Raw genomic sequence first — 8,628 nt, forward strand, 5'->3', positions numbered from 1 at the left:
TCATTCGAACAGATTTTTTTTTAAAAACGGCGCCTGTGTGGATGAGAGTTTTTTTAAGAACAAAGGAGGAAAAAACCCCGTTTTCAAAAATACCCGCGTACGCGTGGACGAGGCATCGTCAGTGACGTCACCAGTCTGAAAACAGCCATTTTGAAAAGGAACCCGATAACACTAAACAACCGTGGAGTAGGTTGTCTCGTTTGATTATTGATCATATTTACCCTCATTTCACCCTGAGTTGGAAAAACGTATTGTTTGGATATACTGAATTTGATAGGAACCTCGATTCTCAGTATTATTTAATCAATTTGCTAATTATCTTAACAAAATTTTATATTCACAGATCTAAATTCTCTAGCGAGAAACCTAATTTTCCTGAGCTGTCTGCGTATATCAAACAATATATTTCATCAATATCTGATAGTGAAAATAAAAAAGCTGTAAAAACATATAAGCCCTTTATGATTTACAAAATATTTAGTTAATTTATTTGTTTTACTTTATACAATCCCCCTGGCGTGTTAATGTTTATGATAATATATGTGTTAATGTTGTATACATTTAATAATGTGACTATTGTTGATTGACGTTGTTGTATACTATTTTTGTTCACTTTTGTTAATAAAGTTCTTAAAAAAAGAAAAAAAAGAAAAGGAACCCGATATACCAAATGGGTGCCCAAAAACGGCAAAAATCTGCTGAATTTACTGCCAAACATCCGAAAATAACATGTATATTTAGTTCAGCAAGTCCTGTCAGCCGTGAAGGATGCAGTCTGTCAGAGTTAACGGGTACAGACGTTTGCTGTAACGTTAGCTTACCGACAGTGTTGACAAGAGTTGTGTGTGTAAACTACTAAGACACGTTAGTCCCTAGTTAACGGGTCTGACCCTTTAGTCGAGCGGTTAGTGATGTCGCCTTGTGGTGCAATACACCCCGTATTGAATCCCGCACCGGGCAATAAATTGACCGGTTATATGTATCTAAGCTGTTTCTCCGATGTTCCGTTTTATACGAGTTAGCCATATGAACCGCCATGTTGCTATAACGTCTCCTGAAACGTTATAGCCACACACATGGCCGTCGCAGGATCAGCACATTGTCAGCGGCTGTGACACTTTATAGTTTATCATGTTAAAAAGCTCCAACAGTTTAAAATTGAGGCCACTCAATACAATTGCCTCCATAATGTGTGTCCAGTGTTCTAAAGTGGTCTGCTAAATTTCGTTGTGCGTTTGAGATATTGTAACCGGTTATTTTCTTGCCCGGTGCGGGATTCGACACGAGGTGTACCGCACCACAAGGCGACATCACTAACCGCTCGGCTAAAGGGTCAGACCCGTTAGTTAGGGGCTAACGTGTCTTATTAGTAGGATACATTATGTTGGAATTGGCCTGCTCGGGGTTAGCCCACATGTTAGCATTACGGTGCTGTTGCTAGTTTAATACAGGGTCACTTTGTTTTTTCCAAACCTTATAGTGAGTCAGCTTTTAAAATATACATCCGTGATCTATGCATGCAAAATACATTATTGTGATTACCGTCTCTCTTTCATTAACCCGAGTGAGTTATCATGGCTATGTTTATCCCCCCCATTTAGCGATCCTAAATCCAGTGTGAATTAAATCCAGTTCCACATTGCTCCTTTCACCTCTGAGGTCTCTGTTAAATTTTCATCTTTTAATACTGATTCAGGTTTAATGAAGACTTTGGAGGACAACTGGCTCTTGGGCACCTTTGCAGCAAAGCACAGTGGAACGTGTTTTGTTGCTGTTGAAAACCACTCTCTGAATCTGATCTGTTGGCACCGGGCGTCTAGGCAGAGACCTCCGCTTTGTGCTCAGTGTCTCTAAATGAAAAGCTCTAAAGTGAACACTTGTGTCTTTTTATGTTGTGCCTTTGCCTTTTTTTCCCACTCTTCAAAGAACCAGCAGGTTGTTTTTTGTGTGTGTCATATTTGTTTTGCAAAAGCCACCACTACCCTACCATGTAATTTAACGTACTTGAGTCCAAAGCCATTATGAACAAGTTGAAGACAGATGATAACAGCTGTTGTACTGGTGCACAGATAAATATCATTATACAATTTTTCGCTGGAAATAAATCTTGCTCTAAAAGTCTCTCGCTCTCTCTCTCCATGCATCTCACTGTCTTTCTGCAGTTTGCTTACAGTCTCTTCTATCTGGCCATGATTGGCCATGGTCTGTCCATCATGTCCCTCGTCATCTCTCTGATCATCTTCTCCTACTTCAAGTAAGTTGGTGTGTTGTGTAGAGTTTTCCTCAGCTCATAGCAGAGAGTTTCATTATTTATCTTGCCATTTGTAGGAAAATGAATCTGAATGTTTATAATGTCTGAGAAAGAAGCATAAGCTTGCACAGTAAGAGTAGTATAATATTCTCTCTCTCGCTCTCTCTCTCTCTCTCTCTCTCTCTCTCTCTCTCTCTCTCTCTCTCTCTCTCTCTCTCTCTCTCTCTCTCTCTCTCTCACTCTCTCAGGAGTCTGAGCTGCCAGAGGATCTCCCTCCATAAGAACATGTTTCTATCCTTCATCTTAAACTCCATCGTCACTGTTACTTGGCTCTCAACTGTTGTCAATAACCATGCTCAGGGGGCCAGCAACCCTGTGAGGAACTGAGTGTAAAACATATCAACTAAGCCTTGCCATGTTATCTAACTTGAGACCAAATATGAGGTTATATTACCTCTCCATCTCCTGTATTCTGTTCTTACCTCTAAAACCCTTTATGATGAACCTGTTTTGTCAGAGGTGTGTCTCTGTACTGAAGTACTTCATCTGTGCTTCTCTCCTGTGTCCACTGTCTGCCCCTCAGATCAACTGTAAGGTCCTCACTGTGCTGAACCAGTATACCTTTGCCTCCAACTACTTCTGGATGCTGTGTGAAGGCATTTACCTCCACACCCTCATCATAGTTGCCGTCTTCGTTGGGGAGCAACAGCTGTTCTGGTATTACGTCCTGGGATGGGGTGAGCTGAGAGAATCTGTCAATAAGCAATGTCCACTGTTCTTCACACACACACACACACACACACACACACACACACACACACACACACACACACACACACACACACACACACACACACACACACACACACACACACACACACACACACACACCCACGCACACACCGGCGGCGGTGTCAGCCATGCAAGGTGCCAACCAAAAAATTTTAAATGGGTAAAAACAAGAGATCATTTCACAGAAAGTTGAATCAGTTTATCTGGATATGCTTAATGACAGAAATGTTTCATCACTCATCTAAGTGACCTCTTCAGTCTCAACTGACTGCAGGTATCCCCACCCTTATAAACAATACAGATGCGTAACGACCGAAACCAACGATCGGTTTCATGTGCAAATTGCCATGACCATTAACTAGAGTTTCAGTGGCCATGTGTACTATTCACAGAGGATTGGAGAATAGTTGCAATCACACCATTGTAAGATGGTGACAGATGTACTCTTAGACACGCTCCTCCCCTCGGTTCAGGGATGGTCGTTCCCTCTTAACATAGATGGCCTCTTAGACTCCCTGTCCAAACCATCGTTCCTCCCTATCAAGGATGTGCACATCCTCATCCTTGAAAGAGTGGCCACTGGCCTGTAGATGGTGTAGACTGTGGAGTCCTGGTCTGTAGATGGTGTAGACTGTGGAGTCCTGGCCTGACGTGTTAGCTCTCCTGTGTTGTGTCATCCTCTTGGCCAGCATCTGTTTAGTTTCCCCAATGTACAAGTCATTAAAATCCTCCCGGCACTTAACAGCGTACACTATATTGCTCTGTTTGTGCCGGGGGACCCGATCCTCAGGCTGGATCAACCTCTGGTGCAGCGTGTTTTGGGGTTTGAAAGCAACTGAGACGTGGTGTTTGGAAAATACACATCTCAACTGTTCTGACACTCCCGCCACATATGATATCGCCACTGGTTTATGCTTAGGCAACTGTTGTCCTTCTCCTATTCAGTCGGCTGGTGCACTGTTTGGGCGTCTTCCTGGCTTTGACAAACACTCAGTTAGGATAACCACACTTAACCAGGGCCTGTTTTATGTGGGATTTCTCCCCTTCCCCAATCACGGAACTGAACGGGGGGGTGTCTAAGAGTACATCGGTCACTATCTTACAATGCTGTGATTACAACTATTCCCCAATTCTCTGTGAATAGTACACATGGCCATTGAAACACCATTTAATGGTCACAGCAATTTGCAAATGAAACCAATCGTTGGTTTCGGTTAATATGCCACTGTATTGTTTATAAGGGTGGAATACCTGCAGTCAGTTGAGACTGAAAAGGTCACTTAGATGAGTGATGAAACGTTTCTCTCAACAAACGTTGTGTCCAGATGAACTGATTCAACTTTCTGTGATTCCCTTACCAGGATTATTGAGCATTCATCAAGACACAAGATCATTTATTTGCCAAAAAGTTATTTGCAGACTGACAATTTGACTCGCTTACTGTGGCCATTTGATTTATAAATTTATGTCAGACCAAAATTGAAACGCTAATATTTTCTAGCTTCACTTGTTACTTTAAAGCACTGTGTACTGTTTCTTTCGACAGAAAACAGTGTAAGTATAAAAGGTGGAATTCAGTTTTTCCATGTTCCTCTCTTTAAAACAGCTCCACCTAGCTCATCTTCTCTCAACAGGTCTTTTTTCTCATACTCATGATGTCATCAGACACACTCACTTACCTATAGCCAATCAGATCAAATCATTAAAATATGAAACCCCGCCCACCCTTACCACCAACGCGTGCTTGAACTTGCCACTCAAACGACAGCTCATGAATAGTGTAATGACCACGGATGACTACACTCGCTAGCTCTTGGCTAATGGGTCAGACCCTTTAGTCGACTGGTTAGCGCAGTCGCATGTGGTGTGGGAGATCCGGGTTCGCTTCCCGGCTGCCCCCTGAATTCGCTACATTGGTGCCAGAAGTGGGATGGTGAGACCGTGAGGCCATTGGAAGTGCGTGTGCCCAGAGGCGTGAGGGAGCTGGTATGCGAAGGAGGGGGGTAGTGTAACGACCACACATGACTAGACTCGCTAGCCCTTGGCTAACGGGTTGGACCCTGTAGTCAACTGGTTAACATAGTCGCCCATGGTGCGGGAGACCTGGGCTCATGTCCCGGCTGCTGCGGTTGCCGGCTGCCCCCCGCATTCGCTATAGCATTAATGAGAACTAGACCACTCCCTCACAGTTCATGAGAAAAGCATGAAAAAGTGCAGTGTTAGCAACTTACAAATAAAAACGATCTTGCCGAATATATAAAAATAAATCTGATTACTGATTTAATAACTTCAAAACAGCCTGTCGGTGAGTTGCAAGGTATCAGAACTGGACAAGTTAAAAAAAGAGTGCTTTTTCAAGGAATATAGAAGCTGTTGTGGATGATCTGTCAACATGTCCACTCAGTGACATGGATTTGAACTATGTTTGTGAGGATGCACTTAGAGCAGATGGAGCACATTTCAAATACGACTCAAAACAGTTGAAGCGATCCTTTTATCCCACGCTGTCAGCTTGACCTTGGCTGAGTCTTCCCGGAGAGCTACTACATCCAGAAACTGCTGACGTGTTATTGATGAGCTCCGTGTCTCCCCCAGCGTTACACCCCCAACATACCTGTGCAGCCTCTCGCGATAAACGGAGTGCGTGCCTATTGTGTGACCCTCACTATTCAGTATTTACATGTCACAGCTGATGGTATGAAGGGCCACTGAGAAAGGGCCACTTGAGGGCTACTTGAAGGGCCACTGAGAAAATAAGCTTTCTTTGTTTGGTTGCTGAACTTCACAGGAATATAATGTATTATGCTGTGTGTTGTGATGGGACCAGTGAAGACATCACTAATTCACAGACACATTAATTCATCAAGATTCATGAGACGTATTTTGAAGCTGAGCTTCACGGCTGAATATGTTGTGATTCCTGTGATGTTCCCGCCCTCGCTGACGGTGTTAGCCTTTACATGAACTATGTGTTGGCCCCTATGAAGACTTCTGTTGGGAAAATGAAACGCCATGAAAAATCATTGATCATCTCCAAATATAAGATTCAGTAAGTGAATTTGACCTTCCATCCATCCATTATCCAAACCCCTTATCCTGCTCTCAGGGTCACGGGGATGCTGGAGCCTATCCCAGCAGTCACTGGGTGGCAGGTGGGGAGACACATTTTGCGCAATGTGGGAGTCCATTTTTTTTTTCAAAAGAAGTGCACGTGATTCCTAATGGGTCCTAAAAGTGTTCAGAGGAGGTTTGGTCATACTGCAGGCAGTTGTTGGTGGTTGGTAGTTGTTGGTGTTGGTGCTTATCAAACAAGCTTTAAACTGGAATGTTCTCCTTTCAGGTGGGAACTCACTGTAAGCAGGCCTTTCATCCGTTCCAGAAAAGGGCTAGTTCGCAGTTTTCCACACTTGTCTTAAAAAAATGCACTGGATAGGGAATGTTCAAGTTATGTTTGATAACTTTTTTTGAGCAAACAAAAGAGATTTCATGCCAGTTCATCCCGCTCAAGTCATTAAATCATTAAATCTGGTGCCTCCAAAGCTCTATAGGGGTAGACGCTGTTGTTCTTTCTCTCCCTCTTTCTTTCTCATGCACTCTTGCTCCCTTTCTCATGCCCTCTCTCTCTCTCTCTCCCTTCTTTCTCTTGCACAAACTCCCCCTCGTTCTTATACACTCTCGCTCCCTCTTTCTCATGCACTCTCTCTCTTTCTCTCCCTTTCTTTCTCATGCACACACTCTCCCCCTCTTTCTTTTTCATGCTCTCGCCCTCTTTCTTTCTCATGCACACGCTCTCTCCCTTTCTTTTTCATGCTCTCACTCTTTCTTTTTCATGCACACTCTCTCCCTCTTTTTTTCTCATGCACACACTCTCCCCCTCTTTCTTTTTCATGCTCTCTCCCTTTCTTTCTCATGTGCTCTCTCTCCCTCTTTCTCATGCTCTCTCTCTCTCTCTCTCTCTCTCTCTCTCTCTCTCTCTCTCTCTCTCTCTCTCTCTCCTCTCTCTCTCTCTCTCTCTCTCTCTCTCTCTCTCTCTCGCTTGCTCTCTCTCTATGGTAGTCTTGTGGTAAATGCATCTACTCCTGTATTTTCACAATGTGTGTCTGGTGTGTGTCTGTGTGAGAGTCTATAAACGGCCAAACTAAAGCACTTGGGGCCTTGATTCTTTTTGGAGGTTATTGGGGATGATCGGGGGCACCTATAAAAAATAGCAGAACATTAAAATTATGCATACTTAATTATGCATAAATATGAAAAATATGCATTTTTCTAAAAATGGCTAAAAAACCACTTTTCTCGGCATTTCAGATGATTCTGAGCATCTTTGATTTTTTTCACCTATATACGAAAAAATTTCTGGGACTTAGAAATGTTTTGGCATTATGCAAAATAAATGCATTTTTGCAAAAATGCACTTATGATCCTCATTTTTTTTGGAGGTGGTAGGTATTGTTCCAGAGAGGACCAGAAAAAGAGCAGAAAATTAAAATAATTATAATAATTACGCATAATTATGCAAAATATGCATTTTCTAAAAATTTTCTAAAACCACTTTTCTCGGCATTTCAGATGAATCTGAGCATTTTGGGGGAGGGAATTGGAGCGGGGGGGGGTTTAGGGGCAGGGGGAAGGCGGTTAGCTGGCAGGATGAAGAGGAGGAAGATTTAGAAGGGTGGATAACCAAACCGCTACATTGTAGCGGGGTTCTTCTAGTTTGTATATATTTTAAAGCTCACAATCCCAAAAGAGTGTCCTTTTGTAACACGTTTGAAACTGTTTTTCCTGAAAATATGTAAATAAAGATATTTTTAAAATGCAAAAAAACCTCTCTCTCTCTCTTCTCTCTCTCTCCTCTCTCTCTCTCTCTCTCTCTCTCTCTCTCTCTCTCTCTCTCTCTCTCTCTCTCTCTCTCTCTCTCTCTCTCTCTCTCTCTCTCTCTCTCTCTCTCTCTCTCTCTCTCTCTCTCTCTCTCTCTCTCTCTCTCTCTCTCTCTCTCTCTCTCTCTCTCTCTCCAGGTTTTCCCATTCTCCCGGCCATCACGTATGCCGTGGGACGTGGCTCTTTATAATGACAAGTAAGTGGTGGCAGCCAGACTTGTTGCTCCATATGGATGTAGCCAACAGGGTGCTACACTCTACATGTTTACTGCCTGATTTACCGGCTACTAAAAAGAACATAAGAGTAAAGTAGGAAAAGAGCGCATTCATGACAGGCTGGAGCATTTACAGAGCTACACTTCAACCAACTTTAGTAAAGTTGAGACCAATGCCAAGTCTGGTAAAACACAAGGAAGGACAGAGAGGAAGTCATGACCTCGGTCAGAGCCAGATGAGTATTTTTTAGATAATGGCATTCACCAAGCATGATTTATGTTCTTGATAAGAAAATTATGGGCATGCTATTATTAGCTTTTAATCCGTGCCAGTTAGTGTCAATATATTTCCCTGCATTCTCACCTCCACCCTCCACATTCCCTTCTCCCCTTTGCTCCTCTCTCTCTGGGTCTCACGCTGTCTCTCTCTGGGTATCTCTCTCTCTCTGGGTCTCGAGACTGCTTGCCCTCCCTGTAACCTTCTTCTACGCTCTCT

General features: G+C 43.1%; 1 pseudogene; it reads left to right on the top strand.

The window, feature by feature from the left end:
• Positions 1 to 8,628, top strand: part of LOC130133251 (calcitonin gene-related peptide type 1 receptor-like) — a 55,579-nt pseudogene that overhangs the window by 35,918 nt on the left and 11,033 nt on the right.

The sequence above is a fragment of the Lampris incognitus genome, chromosome 2 (assembly GCF_029633865.1).
Source record: "Lampris incognitus isolate fLamInc1 chromosome 2, fLamInc1.hap2, whole genome shotgun sequence".
Lineage (NCBI taxonomy): Eukaryota > Metazoa > Chordata > Actinopteri > Lampriformes > Lampridae > Lampris > Lampris incognitus.